Raw genomic sequence first — 18,681 nt, forward strand, 5'->3', positions numbered from 1 at the left:
AAGACTGCAGTTGCAGTAAGGAGCATGACAACTATTTCTTTTCTGCCGTGTCCAGTGCCAGTTTCTGAGTGAGCACATGTAATCTTGTTCTTATACCTCCTTAAAATATTTTAGGGCCTCTCATGTTTGTTCCAGTGTGCTAAGCCATATGACTTTCTAAATTTCTAGCACAGTCCAGAGGCTGCAAAACTTTAATACATTTTTTGAAACTGTTTATTAGAACACAAAGGTATCTGAAGGAGAATCTGACACAGTGACCATGAAGTTTTCTTATTCAAGGAATCTTTTTGAGACTCATAAAGATTACAGACACTGTCAAAACAAATGCACACTTACACAAAATTTTGCTTACAATTTTGGGAATTTCAAAGAATACTGAAGTCCAATTCTTAGATCCCAGGTTAAGAATCTTTACCTACTTCAGTCCCCTTACTGGGAACCAAAGCCCAGAATGGGCCAGGACTCAACACTTTAGTGGCCAAGCCAGCCTGACACCCAAGCCTTTGCTGTCTGAGTTCAATGCTTTTTTCCTGCACTGCACTCAAACTCAGAAGAGGTGACAAGAAAGAAAATGCACAATTACAATTCAAAGTTCCCATTAGATACGGAATAAAGGCTAAACCAGACAGAAATGATAGGTGTAATAACTCTAGCATAATACATTTAGTGGTAGAAAACAACCAAAACAAGCCATCAAAAATGATAGCCTAGGCATATGAGTGGCCAAAGTAAATGTATAAAGTGAGCATGATCATTAATATCAAGTGATTGCTGGAAGGGAGGAGGGGGAGGGGCAGAGAAGAGAGGGAGGTAAGGGAGGGGAGGGGGGAGAAATGAGTTTACTGGCACAGAAATAAATATTGGTCTAAAAAGTCACGCTGCTGCTAAGGTTAACATGGCTTAAGCTATCCAATTAAGTGAAAATGTGAAGATGATATAAAAGTCTGCCATAGGACTTCCCTGGCGGTCCAGTGGTTAAGACTGCACGCTTCCAATGCAGGGGGTGCAGGTTCGATCCCTGGTCAGGGAACTAAGATCCCACATGCCGCACAGCAACTAAGCCCGCGTGCCGCAACTACCGAGCCCGCGCACCGCAACTAAGAGCCTGCGCACTGCAACGAAAGATCCCAAGTGCCACAACTAAACCAAATAAATAAATATTTGGTATTTATTTACCAAACACAGCCATATAGGAAAATAAATAAATATTAAAAAAAAAAAAAAAAAGGAGAAGAGAAAGGACTTCCCTGACAGTCGGGTGGTTAAGACTCCAAGCTTCCACTGCAGGGGCCACAGGTTCGATCCCTGGTCGGGGAACTAAGATCCCGCACGCTGCAAAGTGTGGCGAAATAAATAAATATAAAAAATAAAAGTCTGCCATAAGGTAACTATAAAAGGAACAACTATTATCTCGGTTTTTTAAACTTGGAGTAAGATGGACCATGCTCAGATGATGCTTCGTTCAGAGAAGGAGAGGTAAGTGTCGCGGTAGAAGAGCCAAGGTTTCAGAAGCAAGCGGACGCCAATCTGCACAAGGAGGGACAAGTATTTGGAACCTTGAGTCGAGGGAGGGCTGGGAGAGGGCAGGACAGAGGTGGGAGAAGAGGAGGGCGGGGTGCGGGGGTGGCAGGAGGACCACACTCTGCGCAGGTACTGTAACAGGGAAGAACGAATCTGACTCCATGTGAGATCTGTTCCTTTTGCTTTAACCCTTGGGCTCTGTTGCCTGCGCTTCCTCAGGCTGGCTCTGCACCTTTCGTAAAAGAATGTTGCCTAGAGCCTGAAATACAAAGGACAGCCCATTCTCAAAGCTCTGACCTTTAAGAGTCTATTCATGTAGAGATAGAGTTGCGGAATGTCTGGTTGGAGGTTTACAGGAACATCATAGCCTGACCTACCTGACAGCTGCAAGAACAAAGGATCCTACACCAAGAAGTGTGCAACAACTAACCGCCTCCCTCCCTCACCTTGCCTTTAAAAATGCTTTGCTGAAACCCTTCGGAGAGTTAGAGGTTTTCTGGGCATGAGCCACCCATCTCCTTGCATGGCCTTGCAATAAACCTTTCTCTGCTCCAAACTCCGACGTTTCAGTTTGTTTGGCCTCACTGTGCGTTGGGCACATGAACTTGCGTTCGGTAACAGTATCTCTTCCTCAGAACCCCCAAATCTTGAGATTGGTCTAAAACTCACAGAACGTTTAATGTGCGTGGTCGCTTTATGGAAGACACTGAATGACCCAAACGCTTCCTCTAAGGTGATGTACAAGCCAAAACAAACCTGTTAATTCTTAGAAAACTCTTTCTGACAATAGAACATATTTCCAAAGAAGACTGCGGAATCTTCTCTGGAAATGTTAAGGCTAAATTAGTTATACAAGAGATTAAAATGATGCTAGTATAAAACCAGTTGAAGTTATCAAAATCTGCTAAATATCTTCTTTAGAATCTTTTAACTTGTTTCTTGTGATTCTATGATGTGCTTTCTTCAAAAGCCCACATAGTTTAAAATATTAGACACCATTAGAAACAAGAATTTCAGGTACTGAATTTAAATACATCTGTGAAATTCACTCATGCACATGGATTTCATTAAGTTCAGTGAAGCAAATAAAACCTGTTGTTATGAAAAGGACCTTTGACAGCTCATAATTACATAAAAATAAATGCACCAGTTGAAGAGCAGAATAAAATTAAGATATCACTATTGATGAATCTCATAACTAAAATTTTTAAGAAGCATTTTAAGACTCAGTAACTTTTCCCTGTTTTGTGTGGTTATACTAAAATGGTAACAATTAATTTTGCAGCAACTTGACAGTAATTATTTAATTCTTAACACATCGTGGAAGGTAATTTTTAGAAATGATAGACTAAAATATATTATATTAAAATCTGCTTAGTTAATTAAACCATGAAAGACTAAGATGGCAATTGCAATAAGAATTCAATTAAATTCTAAACCTGGACTAAATTTATAGATTAGAAATAAATGATTGGTTCTAACACATGTAAGTAAGGATTACAATACTAAAATGAAAACTAGCTCCAGGTCAAGAAGCCAGTAAAAGGCATTCTTGGCAGTGGTAGCAGCAAGATTCTTTTTGGTAAATATTGGTAGCTGACAACAGTTAGGACAGATGTGTGTTGCAGGCTTCACTTAAGATGTGACAGGGTGAGAGAGTGTCATGGACATATATACACTACCAAATGTAAAATAGATAGCTAGTGGGAAGCAGCCGCATAGCACAGGGAGATCAGCTCGGTGCTTTGTGACCACCTAGAGGGGTGGGATGGGGAGGGTGGGAGGGAGGGAGATGCAAGAGGGAAGAGATATGGGAACATATGTATAACTGATTCACTTTGTTATAAAGCAGAAACTAACACACCATTGTAAAGCAATTATACTTCAATAAAGATGTTTAAAAAAAAAAAAAAAAAAAAGCTAGTCTCAGATCAAAATCCATCACACATGGTAGGTACTGCATTGAATCCGTAGACTGCCTTGGGTAGTATGGTCATTTTAACAGCAGTAATTCTCCCAATCCACGGGCACAGTATATCTTCCCATCTGTTTGTGTCATCTTCCAGTTCTTTCATCAGCAACTCATAGTTTTCTGAGTACAGGTCTTTTACCTCCTTAGTTAGATTTATTCCTTGTTATTTTATTAATTTTTATGTGATTGTAAGTGGGATAGTTTTCTTAATTTCTCTTTCTGGTAGTTCTATGTTAGTGTATAGAAATGCAACCATTGAGTATAATATTAGCTTTGGGCTTATCATATATGCCTTTATTATGTTGAGGGATTTCCCTCTAGAGCCACTTTGTTGAGAGATTTTATCATAAATGGATGCTGAATTTTGTCAAAAGCTTTTTGTGCATCTGTTGAGATGATCACATAGTTTTTATTCTTTAATTTGTTAATGTGGTGTATCACATTGATTGATGTGTGGCTACTGAAGCATCCTTGCATCCCTGGGATAAATCCCACTTGATCATGGTGTATGAGCCTTTTAAAGTATTGTTGAATTCGGTTTGCTAATATTATGCTGAGGATTTTTGCATCTACGTTCAATAGTGATAGTGGCCTGTAATTTTCTCTTTTTATGATACCTTTGTCTGGTATCAAGGTGATCCTGGCCTCATAGAATGTGTTCCAAAATGTTCTGTCCTCTGCAATTTTTTGGAATAATTTGAGAATGATAGGCCTTAACTCTTCTCTAAATGTTTGGTAGAATTCACCTGTGACGCCATCTGGTCTTGGACTTCTGTTTGTTGGGCTTTTTAAAATTATTGATTCAATTTCAGTAATGGTCACCAGAGCTATATGCTGTAGGGCTTCCTCCTATGTGGGCTGCCTGGGCCCTTCTCTTGTAGCAGGCTGACTACTGTGGGCATGCTAGTAGGCTTGTCTGACCTTTGTTCCAGTTGGTTGGCAGGCCCTGCCTTGTGCGGAGGCTGCCAGCCGGCCGCGGGTTGGCAGGTCCAAGTCCTGGCACGGCTGGATATAGGGCCAGGGGAGTCTTGGTCCCGGTGCCAACCTGCTGGCGGGTGGGGCTGAGTCACGAGGGGGTGACCTTCCAGTGGGCTGGGCCAGTCCTGTCATGGTTGGCTGCAGGGTCCATGGTGTCCTGGAGCTGGTGAAGGGGCCATGTCCTGGGGTCTCTAGCTGCAGGGCCCTGGGGGTCCTGGAGTCGCTGTTAGCTCTCAGGTGGGTGGGACAAGGGCCCAGGGCGTTCCAGGGCTGGTGCTCACCCCTTGGTGGGTTGGGCTGGGTTCTGGGCCCTCTGGTGGGCAGGGCCAGTCCCAGGGCAGCTGGCCTGCTGTCGCATGGGGCTTTGTCCCTGCCCACCTAGCTGCTTGGCCTGAGGCAGCCCAGGACCGGTGCTGACCGGCTGGTAGGTGGGGCTGGGTTCTGGCACTAGAGGGAGGATTTCAAAACGGCGCCGACCAACACCAGCATCGTCGTGGCGGGATGAGCTCTGCACAATGGCTGCTGCAGAGTCCTCATGCCAGGCTGAGCGCCTGCTACCTATTGCCTCTCTGCGAGCCTCTCCAAGATCAGCACGTGGGTCTAACCCAGGCTCCCTCCAAGTTACTGCTCTGCCCCGGGTCCTGGAGCGTGTGAGATGTTGCAGGCACTCTTTAAGCATGGAGTCTCTGTTTACCACAGCGTTCTTCTCTCTTTATCCTTGGTTTTCTCTGTTAAATTTCTAGCTAGTCTACCACTGAGCTCTTTGCCGTCATGGAGCTACCAGCCTCTTCTCAATTGCATATTACCAAGCTCTCCATCATTTCTGAGGGTGCCCTTCCCCACCATCTGCGCAGGGAGGGCTGTGGAAGTCCCCGCTTAGCCTGCCTCTGCCCCGGGCAGAACCTCGCCCCACTGCTCCAGAGCTAGAGCCCCCTCTCTCACCATGACCTCCACCCTACGACTAGGGCACTGATTAGGGACTGCAGCCCCTAGTCTCCTCTCCTCTCCGAGTGTGGAACTGCCCCCTACGAGGGAGCCAAGATGGGGCAGTAGTGGCCCCATATCCTTGGCCTGCCACACCTGGGGGAGAGGTTCCACCCTAGAGTGGTGGCTAGATACGTGGGAGGTCCCAGACCTGTCAGCCACACTTGCCTGGAACAAAGCTTGTGCCTGCAGCTTGGGGGAGGGGGCTGAGGATGCTGGAGGCCTGCCCCTTCTAAGGAGAAACCAGCAACGCAGACTGGGAACTGGAGGAGAGGAAGGCCGCCTTCTCGGCTGCACCCACATAGCGCATCACACTGAGCTGGGGTGGCGCAGATTCAGTCCTAGACCGAATACCCAGATTCCTGCTGTTCTTACCAAGATTTAGTAGGTTCTCATGAATGAATGTTTCTCCATTTACTGTATGCCCTTAGGACAATTTCCAGAGACTTTAAATAAATGTTTTTAAAATAATTTTCACCACTCACTTTTGATTGTTTCACTGGAGAGAGGGTCTACAAAGAGCCTCACGTCACCATTCCAACACTTTTTCTATTTATATGCACTTTTACCATTCATTTAAAATTTTCTCTTTGTGTTTTACAATCTAAGTAATATATCAATCTTCTGCATGTAATATGTTCATAAATACGTATAAGATGCAAATAACTGTACATGTCCTGTGTTGTTCAAAATATCTCAGATAAGGCGCTCAATCAAAACCACCTGGAGAGTTCAGACCTTGTGCACACCCCTGGCTTTTTCCATATTCCACTTTGGATATATTTACCTTTTCCATCAGGGAAATCATGGCACGTGCTCTGGGCCCTTGATGCCGTCACCATCCCCAGCAGGAAGCTCGTGCCAGCTCTTTTTTCCTAAGCCAACGAGAGAGATGATGCTGGCTCTGGGATCCTGTCAGTTTTGGCAAACAGAATACATTAATAACTTTTACACTATTTGACACAAACATAAAAACAGCAACCTTTACTGGATAGTATGGACATTTTTAGAGCAACAATTCCCAACTCTTTTCATTATGCTGCCTGTGAAATATGTAGAAAAATATTAATCCATCTTTAATAGTACATCTGAATCTACAGCAATCTTACTTATCCCTGTGAGAGTAAATTTTTTAAAAAAATGGTTGTCACTATCACCTATGAGGTGGAGAATGATTAATGAAAATTTTCATTGGACTACTCTGGGAAAATGGCTTTTGATTTCCACCTGTGAAAAGTCTGCTTTAAAAAAAAAAAAGTAATCTAAGAGTTGTAAACATTTCTGCCTTGCAATTATCCACTTGGTTACGTGAAAAACATTTTTAAATACCCCAGCGTCTTTGTGTTTCCATTTGCTTCCAGATAAAATAGCGTTATCTCCATTTAAAAATTCACAGAATACACCAGTAGGACCCTTTCAGGAATGTGTTTGATAATCTACCTCCTCAGCACGTTCACCAAACATCTGCAGACACCCCGGCCATTCCCCAGACACAAAACTGCTGGAACCAAGTCACCCTCCTGTGCGGAGGTGTCAACAAGTAAACAAGTGACAGGCACGGAAGCACTACCAGGAAAACCCTACGCCTTAGCATCATTTGAGCGAACCGCTCCAGGCTTTAAAAAAGGAAACAAATCGTAGTACAGCTGCCCTTCAAAGCAGCGGGTGGGCGCGCAGTCCCCTTGGTGCCGCGGACAGAGTTTCTGCAAACCCCGCGGGGGCCGCCTAGCGGCCAGGCCCCGGCCCTGCTCGGTGTCCGGAGCCGCAGAGGCTCGCGGGGGACAGGCCGGGGGACACACCGGAGCCCGCGAAGGGCCGGGTCCCCAGCAGGGCCGCCCTGGCGCGCGCGGAAAGGGCGGCGCCGGTTCTGGTACCTCGTGGGACGAGGGCCGAGGCGGGGACCCCGGAGCTCCGAGCCGCACTGCGTGACGCGACGCCGCTGCACCGGGAACGGCTGGAAGGCGCCCCCGCGGCGGCAGAGGAGACGGGCCGGGGCCCAGCGACCCGCGGGGACGTGACTCGGGGTTGGCACGTGGACGCGCGCGCCGGGTGGGCGGGGGGGGCGGGACGCCTCGGGGGCCCCGCGCGCCCCGCCGAGGTCTGCGGTCCCCGCCCGCCCGGCGCCGGGTCCCGGGCGCCCCGAGCCCGCGCGGGGATGTGGGCCCCCCCGCCCGGGGGCGCAGTCGCCGCTGCGGCCGCCGAGGACGCAGGACGGAGCCGCGGCCCGCGCTGTCCGGGGAGAAGACGGCGGCCCTTCCGCCTGGGACGACGGGACCTGCGGCGCCGGCCCGCGCCCCCGGCCCGCGGGGAGCAGCGCAGGTAAGGAGCGCAGCCGCGGGCCACCGCTTCGCCGTCAGCTGCCCGGTTCCCAGCCCCTGAGCGGGCCCGCGCGTGCTCAGGCGCCCCCTGCCCGGCCCCGCACCTGCTCCTTCCGCCGCTGCGGCCCGCGGGTCCGGGGGAAGCCACGCAGTGTAGTTGGGACCGTCCGCCTGCCTTTGCCCCAAAGAGTTTTGCCGGCCGGGCCGCCCTCGGACTGGACTGAACTTCGGGGGAATGACTCGTATTCCGTGAATTGGTTTTGCGCATCGCGTCGCCCTGGGTTACTGACCGACCCGCCCCCGGAATTAGGCGCGAGCGCACTTGGGGGCTGACCTGGGCTTCCCGGGGCGGGGCCGGGCGGGGCCGGGCGGGGGGTGGAGACAGAGCCCTGAAGCCACGTGTCTCACACCCGCTTCCCTGGGTGGGGGGGGGGGGTCCTGGGGGGTCCCTCCAGCCTCAGCCACTACCCACCGAGTACCCATGGTTGGTAGGTACATATTTGCGTGTTATCGCTTGGTTAAATCGGGATTAATTAGAAAGTTGATAGGAGCCAGCGGTGGATAGTTGACTGGGAGAATCACGTACGGTTTTTCTGGGAAACAGCTGCTCATCCAGTGATACCTACTGTCGTAGGAGTAGATGTTATAGAGATGGCACTCTGTGTAGATGCGTGGTATTGTTGTACTAGGGCTGCTGGGTGTCCCTTAAAGCGGGTAAATCTGTGTAAAGCAAGGGAATTGTATTTCTTAACTCAGCCTTTTTCTATGGCTCTTCTTGTGCTTTTCTTCCTTGAATATGAGCAGGTTATTTAAAAACTATGAAAAATAGATTTTACAGTATTTTTCAAATATTTACTTAAGCTGATCTCTTGGTTCTTGGTGATGGACTGTTTTACTGGAAGGTTCAGTGTGTCTGGTATATCCTGCAGTGAACTTTTGAGGTTGTAGAACAATCATGTTTTCAATTATTTTACTTTCTCTGAATCCTATGTTCTTTCCATTTTCAGTGTTTGTTAGAGCTGAATCAGACATTAAAGACAATATTTAGTAGATACTGCACATAAATCATTAACACGGATAGTACACTTACACTTCAGGCTTAGAAACGTAAGAAGGTGCCCTGCATAACAATTGTAATCTATGAATAATGTTTCTTTAATTTCAGGAAAAAATGTAGTGATGAATAATCCATTGAACAAATTAAATTCGTTAGAACTACATAGCAGACTATAAAAGGAATAAACAAACTCACATTTAACCAATAATTTGTTTGCTTTTTTAAACTATGAAAACACCTCTCTCAGAGATAATGGGGATAATACTCATTTCATTTTTAAAGAGGCATTTTATTCCTGTGGCTAGATCATATTTTAAATATATTATATTAAAAAATATATATGTACTATTACATTTTAATCGGCACCATTTCATTTTCTTGGTTCTGATTTTTTTTTTTAAATAAACCTGTAGATTACTTAGAGTTTTGTTTTGTTTTTAATTTTATTTATTTATTTTTGGCTGAGTTGGATCTTCATTTCAGTGGCTTCTCTTGTTGCAGAACATGGGCCTTAGGCACGTGGGCTTCAGTAGTTGCAGCATGCCGGCTCTGTAGTTGTGGCTCGAGGGCTCCAGAGCACAGGCTCAGTAGTTGTGGCGCACGGGCTTAGTTGCTCCGTGGCATGCGGGATCTTCCTGGACCAGGGATCGAACCCATGTCCCCTGCATTGGCAGGCAGATTCTTAACCACTGTGCCACCAGGGAAGTCCTGATTTTTTTTTTTTTGAATTTATCAGACCCTCGTTTAGTCTTTACTACTTAAGATTGTGTCCTGCAAGAGCTCCTGTCTTACTGTGGATAACATCTGCAAGTATCTACAGACATAGTTACAGTTAAGCAAAAAAAGGTAATTGTATTTCTTTCTCCAGAATTGTATCGTTAGAAAGTGATTTATGTGGGAATGATCATTGTAGTATAACAACCCAAACATTTAATTTTCTAGACTTAGGAAATGGTGCTTTGTGATTTTTTTTAAAATGCCCATTTTATTGTCTTCTTAGTTAAATTTACACTAAGTAAACACAACTGGTTATGTGCTCTCAGTGATACAAATACAGTGTTCTCTGTATAGACAGCCCTCCTTTGAAGTATATTTGCATATAAATTTCTGAACATGACACCTTCCAAATTAGGAAACAAAATAACTGCATATAGCACCTTGTCTTTTTAGCATATCATTTTGTTATATGTGAGGGAGATATTTGTACTGGAATAGGAGGCCGCAGGAAAAGGAGATAGTAAAGAGATGCTTCCTAAGTATTTTAAGGTCATGGACCCCTTTGAAAGTCTGGTGATTGTTATAGATGTGCTATCCAGAAAAATGCCTGGACATGGATGCCTACTTTATTCGATTTCAAGAGGTTAACAGCTCTCTAAGTCCAGCCTTGGATTCCGGCCAAGATCACTTAAATTAGATTTTTAGCATGTCAGTAGGCTTGGTTGCTGCACATACAAAACCCTAAGTCATTCCATTATATCAAAACATAACTGCATTAATAATTACCTTAATAATAAAACAATGAAAACTTAATTGGAAAAGTAACATGAACCAGGTGTTAATTTATAAAAATGTGCTTATTATCGCTTCTCGGCCTTTTGGCTAAGATCAAGTGTAAAAATGTGCTTATTATTTTTGTGTAATGTTTGTTGCTAAACCCTTTTTTTCAAAAATAAGGTCTCTGAATGAGAAAAGGAAGAATTTTTAAATATGAAAAACTCAACTAAAATCATATTGCATTGAAGACAAAGACCTAAGGAGCAAACAGATATGAAAAAGCTGGGGCTGTATACAAGTTATATTTTTACAAACAGTGCCTATATGAATCATGGAGCTATTTAGGTGCAATTCTGTGGGTTGTGTTGTAACTCAGGTTCCTGACCAATGGCCCCTCCTCTGTATCCTTCTCCTTTAAGATTCATGACTCAGTCTGTTTGTTTATAAGCTCTTAATTCATAATGAATTAAGGGAAATATTCAAAAAATTATTCTCCAGAGAATCTCCTTCTCAGATGTACCCCTAATAGCTTGCTCCTTTACCTCTGTCTTCTGGCATTTGCCTTAACAAGAAAAGGGCTGTGTCCATGCCATCGATTGAGCTCCTGCTTTAACCCAGGCACTTTAGGAATTCCATTTCATCCCACCTTCACAAGCACCCTGTGATTAGGGCCCCCCTTTACACAGCCGGAAACTGGGCCACAGAGGCTGTCATTGGCCCAGGTGGCCGCTGGGCAGAGCTGGGTAATAACAGAGACCTGCCCCCAAACCCGTGGTTCCCACTGCAGCACAGTGCCCAGGAAAACCTTCCCATGAGCCCTGCATTTCACTCTTCTTATGGATGCAAAACAGCTCAAACAGCCAGCCCATATGACTAGGGCTAGTAATTCCTTGAATCAAGGGAAAAGAAGACCAACGTTTAAGGTTAAAGCGACGTCGTATAAAAAATAAGCACCACTAACCTTCATGCCCTTAAAACCTCACAGAATTTGTCTTTGGAAACTCTGTAGACGCCTCCTTTAGGTCCTCCTCCGCTCATTAAGTGTGTTTCTTTGACTTTATAGTAAGTCAGGTAAATATAGGACATTGATGGAATAATATTAACACAGTATTCTATTAGCAAGTATCGAGGTGAGTTGAGTATAGTGGAAGGGTGGTTTAGCCCATTGTACTTGCTTTTTATGAAAGATTTTAATTTTATTAACATTTATCCTAATCTGCCTGGGACAGTTCTGTCATCCTTTACACAGGATCATGTTTTGCTACCCCGTTTTTGCCTGTCTTCCTTTTTTTCTTTCCTGTCCTTTCTTGATGGGTCCTAGACCAGTTTTTCTGTACATTTCATGGGGGGATTTAGAGCACATATTTGTAGTAAATTTGGTCAAACTCACACCCACACACGGTGCAGGCTCGTGGTTGGTACAGGCCCTGACTTTGCTGTCTTTCCGTCCACAGCCTTGAGGAGGGAGGGGCCTCTCCTTGTACTTCCTTCCATGGCAGGAGCTCTGGCCTTGCTCTGCCCAGAGGCCAGCTATCCCTGTTGGGCACAAAGATTCAGGCTGGGCCTCTGAGCCCAAGAGTGGGTCTCATCACCTGCTGCCTCCGCACCTGTGAAGCTGCACGTCCCACTGTCTCTGGCTGTGACTTCCGTCCATATTTCTAGCCCTTGAGAATTTTCCACTCTTTCCTATAAGTTTGACTGTATATACTTTTTAATTAATTAATTAAATCATTTTTTAAAAATTGAAGTATAGTTAATTTACAATGTTGTGTTAGTCTCAGGTGTACAGCAAAATGATTCAGTTATACATTTTATATATATATATTCTTTTTCAGAGTCTTTTTCATTATCGTTTATTACAAGACATTGAGTAGAGTTACCTGTGCTGTACCGTAGGTCCTTGCTGGTTACCTGTTTTATGTATAGTAGTGTGTATCTGTTAATCCCAAACTCCTAATTTATCCCTCCCCCCAACCTTTCCCCTTTAGTAACCATAAGTTTGTTTTCTATGTCTGTGGGTCTATTTCTGTTTTGTAAATAAGTTTATTTGTGTCATATTTTTAGATTCCACACATAAGTGATATCATACGATATTTGTCTTTCTCTTTCTGACTTGCTTCACTTAGTATGGTCGTCTCTAGGTTCATCCCTTTTGCTGCAAATGGCATTATTTCATTCTTTTTTATGACTGAGTACAGTTGATTTTAGTTTTTTGAAGGTGGAGGGGATGTAAGAATGTAATATAATTATCAGATTCACTTCTTGAATTGACAATGCTAATTAGACACAGTAAATTTATTTTTAAAATAGTAAAACCAAAGTAAAACATGACCCACATTACAGTTTATTTCCAGTGGGTTGTATCAGGAGGTAGAAAACTTTTTCTGTAAGGAGGCATGTAATAAATACTTCAGGCTTTGTGGGCATAAGGTCCCTGTCACAACTAACTACTCAGCTCTGCAGCGCTGGCCACCATGGGGATCCCTAAAAGAATAAGCATGGCTGTAACCTGGTCTCGCTCTACCTACAAGGACAGGTGGCAGGCCTTATTTGACACACAGGCCATTGTTTACCAAACCCTGACCCATACTAATGAAAGCAGTCAATTATTAAGAAATATGTTTAGTTGTGAAATATTTTTCAACATAGACTGGAATATATGTAAACATTCTTTTTTGAGAAATCACCTCATACAAAATACTGCTTAGTCATCCTCGAAAGATTTGGCAAAGAAGGAATTAGTCCCTTTTATCTTGACTTTGCTTTCTCTTCTCACCTCTTGCTTCAGAGAATGAGATAATACACAACCCCTGTGCCCCCCTGCAGGAAAAAAAAAAAATGTTGCTTTCCTCTCTGGAGCTAAAAATTCAAACTGAGTAAATTAATGTTTGTAAACTATGCCCAGGTTGTAAAAAATTAGTACAAATAAGCGTTTCTCTTTTTTCGAAAAATAATATTGTAGTAGCTGCATCACTGAGAATATACTGTACATGTTGCATTACATTAAGAATCATCCCTGAGTTCCATCACTCTGCAAAACTGTTTCAACAATGAACAGCATAGAAAACTATATGAGTGACCCATACTTTAAAGGGGAGATTGCATTGTACCTATCAGTAAACCATGATCATGTGCATAGTTTTGATTTTATATTTTTATTACTTCATACAATAATCAAATGAGGTGAGCCAGACGAGTAATTGTTCTTTAAGAAAATAAGCAGGAAATAAGAATTGGAAATAAGAAAAAAAAAAAAAACCCTAAAAAATATTTTATAAAGTTTGCCTTTTTGGCATTTGTAAGATTTTATAATTTCATTAGACTAAATGTTCTTAGTTTCATACTGGAAAGGATTCCAGATTTTTCTATGTTGCTTAATTTAAAAATGTTAGCTACATATTGAAAAGTGATGTTATCCTTTATTTGCTACACCTTAAACAGTTGGGAGATATTTTCCAACTTACAGATTTTGGTTATTTGTAGATTTTTTTTTTCAAATAAAATGGATGCCCAAGGTGATGAAAGGGAAGGTATCTGTACATACTTTCGTTAAGAATATTTTCCTGCAAATAAAGTAAATAGACTACTTTTATTAGATTTAGAAAGTAAATGCAAGGCCTGCAGGTGTGCTTCACTAGGAGTAGGACAGGAGAAGACAGCGGAACCCAGAGAATCCCACAGGTAGCCTATTTGTTCCAAAGGCAGATGACTTCAGTGTTGTGGTGCTGACATGCCTCTGGTTTCACACATGAGGTTATTTCTGTGTGTAAGTTAGAGAAGCAAGAGTGTCCCGTAAAACCTGAGCAGTGTGCTGGCGGGGGTGTGATGCAAGAGGAACTCCCATTCACTGCTGGTGGGAGTGCAGAATGGTGCGGCCACTTTGGAAGACACTCTGGCAGTTTCTACAAAATTAAACACGCTCTTAGCATATGATCCAGCAATCGTGTTCCTTGGTATTTACCCAAAGGAGTTGATAACCTATGTCTACACAAAAATCTGCACCCAGGTGTTTATAGCAGCCTTATTCATAATTGTCAGAATTTGTTGACAACCAAGATGTCTTTCTGTAAACGAATGGATAAACAAACTGGTACATCCAGACAATGGAATGTTATTCAGTGATAAAAAGAAGTGAGCTATCAAGCCACAAACAGACATGGAAGAACTTAAATGCATATTACTAAGTGAAAGAAGAAATCTGAAAGAGCTACATACTGTATGATTAAAACAATATGACTTTCTGGAAGAGTCAAAACTATGGAGACAATGAAAAAACAGCAGAGGTTGCCAGATGCAGGGAAGCGGTGTGAAAGAGGTGAACAGACAGCACAGAGGATTATAGGGCACGTAAAAAAATATCCTCTATGAATCAATACAGGAGGAAAGCTGGAAAATTCACAAATGTGTAGAAGTTAAACAAAACACTCCTGAACAACCAATGGGTCAAAGAAGAAATCAAAAGGGAAATGAAAAAATACCTTGAGGCAAATGAAAATGACAACACAACATAAAACCTTTGGGGTGCTGCAAAAGCCATGCTAAGAGGAAAGTGGAGAGCAAAAGTGCCTACATTAAGAAAAAAGAAAGATCTCAAATAAATAACTTCATTTTATACTTCAAGGAACTAGAAAAGGAGATCGAAGTTAGCAGAAGGAAGGAAATAACAAATGTCAGAGCAGAAATAAATGAAATAGAAACTAAAAAGACCATAGAAAAGATCAATGAAACTAGGAGCTGGTTTTTTGAAAAGTAATTAAAACGTACAAACCTTTAGTTAGACTAAGAGAAAAAGAGAGGACTCACATAAACAAAATCAGAAGTTAAAAAGAAGTCATTACAAACAATAGAACAGAAATACAAAAGATCATAAGAAACTACTATGAACAATTACATTCCAACAAATTGGATAACCTGGAAGAAATGGATATATTCCCAGGAAAAATACAGCCTACCAGGACCAAATCAGTAAGAAATAGAAAATCTGAAGAGCCCAATAACAAGTAGGGAGATTGAATCAAAATAAAAAATCTCCCAACAAAGAAAAGCCAGAGACCAGATCCAGCTTCACAGGTAAATTCTACCAAACGTTTAAAGAGTTAATGCAATTTCTTCTCAAACTCTTCCAGAAGAGTAAAAAATGCGAACACTGTTTTTTTGCTTTTTCGTATTTTGAATCCACCTGGTCAAATTGTAGGAGATACAGGAGATGATCATTTCAGAATGGAATGTGAATGTGATCCATTTGATCATGTAGAAGTAGTCAGGGGAAATGCTCACGTCCTCGGTTGGAGGGCAGAAGGGTGGAGAGATGTTCTGTCATTAGGGACCAAGAAACAAATGCTTACATAGACTGGAATTTCAGACGTGACCACGGGTAAAACCACATGGAGAAAAGGAGGGGAAGGCTACTGGGTGGTAACGTACATGAACTCAACCCACAGGGTGAGTCTGGAGTTCGTAAATCGAGCTATAGCAATATAAAGTTATTCGAAGGTCAGAGGTTAAGTATGGGGAAAAAGATGTAAGTAGTGACCTCAGACCAGTGGATGTAGAGATGGCGGGGAGAAGCGGGAGACGTTGGGGTTTATCACAAGCCCTTCTGATGGATTTCCTCTCCAGCGTGTGCCGATTCTGCCTTGGTAATTACTTAGTGGGTTTCCTGTCATTCTGATGGACACACGCTACACTTCCATTCTCTGCCCAAAAACTCTATACTTAATGGAGCTGCAGGATCTGTTCCCTATAATTATGCAAAGTTATATGTTCATGGAATAATACTTTTTAATGATTATGACTCACTTCAGGCATTACCATCAGGTAACTTTTGAAATTTCAGGTCATGCTCCATTTTCTCCTCTGAAATCTAAAAGTTTTCTATTCCTTTTCGTCTTTCCTTTTCTTATCTCTTATTTCTCCAGATGGTTTTATCCCCTCTGTCTTCCCTGAAAACACTGAATTAGCCCTTTATACTAAATATTGACTTCTAAATTCCCCCAGAGTACCATGAAAAACATAAAATACCTACATTCAGTAGTCTAGTAGTCAGTTTCATTTTTTATTGATATGGCAACTCTGAAGGGAATACGAATTATCTTTGTTAAAATGCATACACTTGGATCATCCCTATTTAAAAATAATCAGAGAAGCTGGGTGAGAATCATCCAGGTACTTACATTAATGACATTCCAGATGAAAACTGAGTTATCAGTTGTGTATGGAATCATTTGATCACTTCATTTTGCTTACTTGGAAAGTCTGTGGCCACCTATTTTGAAGACGTATAGCTTCGATTGAAAGTGCAAATAATTCACATGGAAATTTTTAAAGGTTTAAAGTTTATCACTTACAAAAGAATTTAATTTGATTTCACGTTTCATTTGCCCCGAAAGCCATCCCTTATTGCTGTTATACTGGCCTCTTCTGGATAATTCTTGTAATGTCATCCTGATTGTGTATGTTAGCTCTATTTTTTTTTAATGTTACTGTGCGCTATAGAATTGATATCATAAAAAACAGAGTCTGGTGTAACTACAAAGTTCAACTAATTGAGGGTTGACTCTAGGCGGGTGCTGAGCAGGGAGTTCATGGTCCAGTGGAGAGAACAGGTCTATAAACCAATGATGGCAATGTAAATACAAACGATTATAATACATTTAAAAATCCATATACAAGGCTGGCTCTGAAAAGGTGAAAGATGAGAAAAAGATGAGAGGTGAATCTAATCCGAGGTACAGCTGGGCAGCCGACAGCACTGTGACTCCTGTGGTTTCTTACGGAGCCCAAAGGAAGGGGACAGGTGAGATGGGCAGGGCTCCACCGTAAAGGTGCGTGTTCCTGTCCAGAACCAGGTACCGTATCCTGACGGCTTGCTGAAGGGCTTGAAGCAGGGCGGTGATAAGGACAGAATTACCTGTCCTCAGCATTTCTCTGGCAGCCCCAGGGTATAAGGTGAGCACAGCGGTGCCTGGAAGCAGGGAAGCAGGTCGGCTACACACAGACCAGGTCCCGCAGTCAGGGGGGCACTGATGGGTGGAGAGGGAGGCAAGGCAGCAGGCACTGGGGAGCTTAGGGACCGACAGGCTGGTTAGCGAGGGCGATTCCCAGATCTGTCGCCCCTGATTTTTGCGGAGGATGGACGAAAGAGCGGGTCTGGGGAGACGACGAAAGTGTGGTCTGGTTTGGGGAGATTTTGCCATATAGGCGCTCACAGCTGCAGTTAGCGTATAAAGCCACAGGGACGGTTTAAAATGGGACTACTGTGTATTCATCAACTTCAGCTGGGCCCGGAACGTGGTCTAGTAGGTCTCACTAGTAACTTTCCTGCCAACTCTTCAAGGCAACTACGCCAGACTTCTCTGTTCTTTCCAAACCTTGAATTATCTCATCTGAAAGTCACTTCTCTCCACGCCCTCAGCAGCTCTGACCTTGAACAAACTATTTTACATCTAGTGGAGGGTTAGACGAGTTTTCTTTAAGGCCCCTTATAGCTTTAAGATGTTATGATTCTGTTGAAAACAGATGAGACGTGTATGTGAGTTACAAACCCCAACTATACCTACAGTGGAAACTTTGAAGATCTCGTTTCAATAATCTCAACTATGCTAAAAAATCAAAAGATTTTTTTTTTTTCTCGAAGTCATCCTCCAGCAGGACCAAAAGTAGAAGTCAATAGTGTTAAATGAATCTGTGAGTGTGAATGGAGATCCAACATACAACTTGACTAATGGCCTTACAAAGCAGCCCCCAATGCTGAAAAGTTCATTGCTATAAACCAGTTAACTGGTGGTTGAAAGGTCCCTCAGTAAGTAACCTTTCAGTGTGACATTTCAACCAGAATATTGAGTTAGGAGTTTCAAATTTTGACTTTTCAGACACACAGTAATACAAAAGTACATCTCATAACATCACTGTTAAATATAGTAGATATTTTTGTTGAGAATTGGTAGTTGTGCCATGGTTTTATGTCTAAATGAATTGCCATGATAAGAAAAATAGTAATGTGCAAAGACATCATGGAAGATTTTTAAATGTCTTATAAATAAATGTACGATTAGTTGAAGCTGTATCAGCTTTTCATTTAAGACCTGCAGCTGTTGGTGTTAAGAAGCATCAAATTTCAAAAGAAGTTACAGCGTAAATGAATAGAATAAGAGAAAAGGTCTCCTGAGAAGAAAATTAAAATTAACTATATGGATTATCATTACACTGCTTCTCATAATCAAGGTTTAGTGCTAAAACGTGAATTTCAAATGTATAATTTAGTCAGTTTTAATTCAGACTCTAAAAATAATGCAAAATAAAAGATTAAGGTTATTTGAAATTTTGATATTTGTTCTGTGTTCTTTACACCTTATAAA

The 18,681-nt window shown here is 42.7% G+C and overlaps 1 protein-coding gene and 1 pseudogene across 4 annotated transcripts in view; both read left to right on the top strand.

The window, feature by feature from the left end:
- Positions 1–7,620: 7,620 nt before the first annotated feature.
- SGCG (sarcoglycan gamma) overlaps positions 7,621–18,681 on the top strand; it is a 50,626-nt gene continuing 39,565 nt past the window's right edge. For 2 of the 4 annotated variants that reach the window (XM_068526619.1, XM_068526623.1), the window contains exon 1: positions 7,621–7,774. The gene's annotated coding sequence lies outside the window, so the exon portion shown is untranslated. Of the gene's footprint in view, positions 7,775–8,213; positions 8,262–9,612; positions 9,677–18,681 lie in introns of those variants that run through there. The other 2 variants (XM_068526620.1, XM_068526622.1) reach the window with 2 other exon arrangements.
- On the top strand, positions 10,410–10,555 carry LOC137752286 (U2 spliceosomal RNA; annotated as a pseudogene).

This window comes from Eschrichtius robustus, chromosome 18, assembly GCF_028021215.1.
Source record: "Eschrichtius robustus isolate mEscRob2 chromosome 18, mEscRob2.pri, whole genome shotgun sequence".
Lineage (NCBI taxonomy): Eukaryota > Metazoa > Chordata > Mammalia > Artiodactyla > Eschrichtiidae > Eschrichtius > Eschrichtius robustus.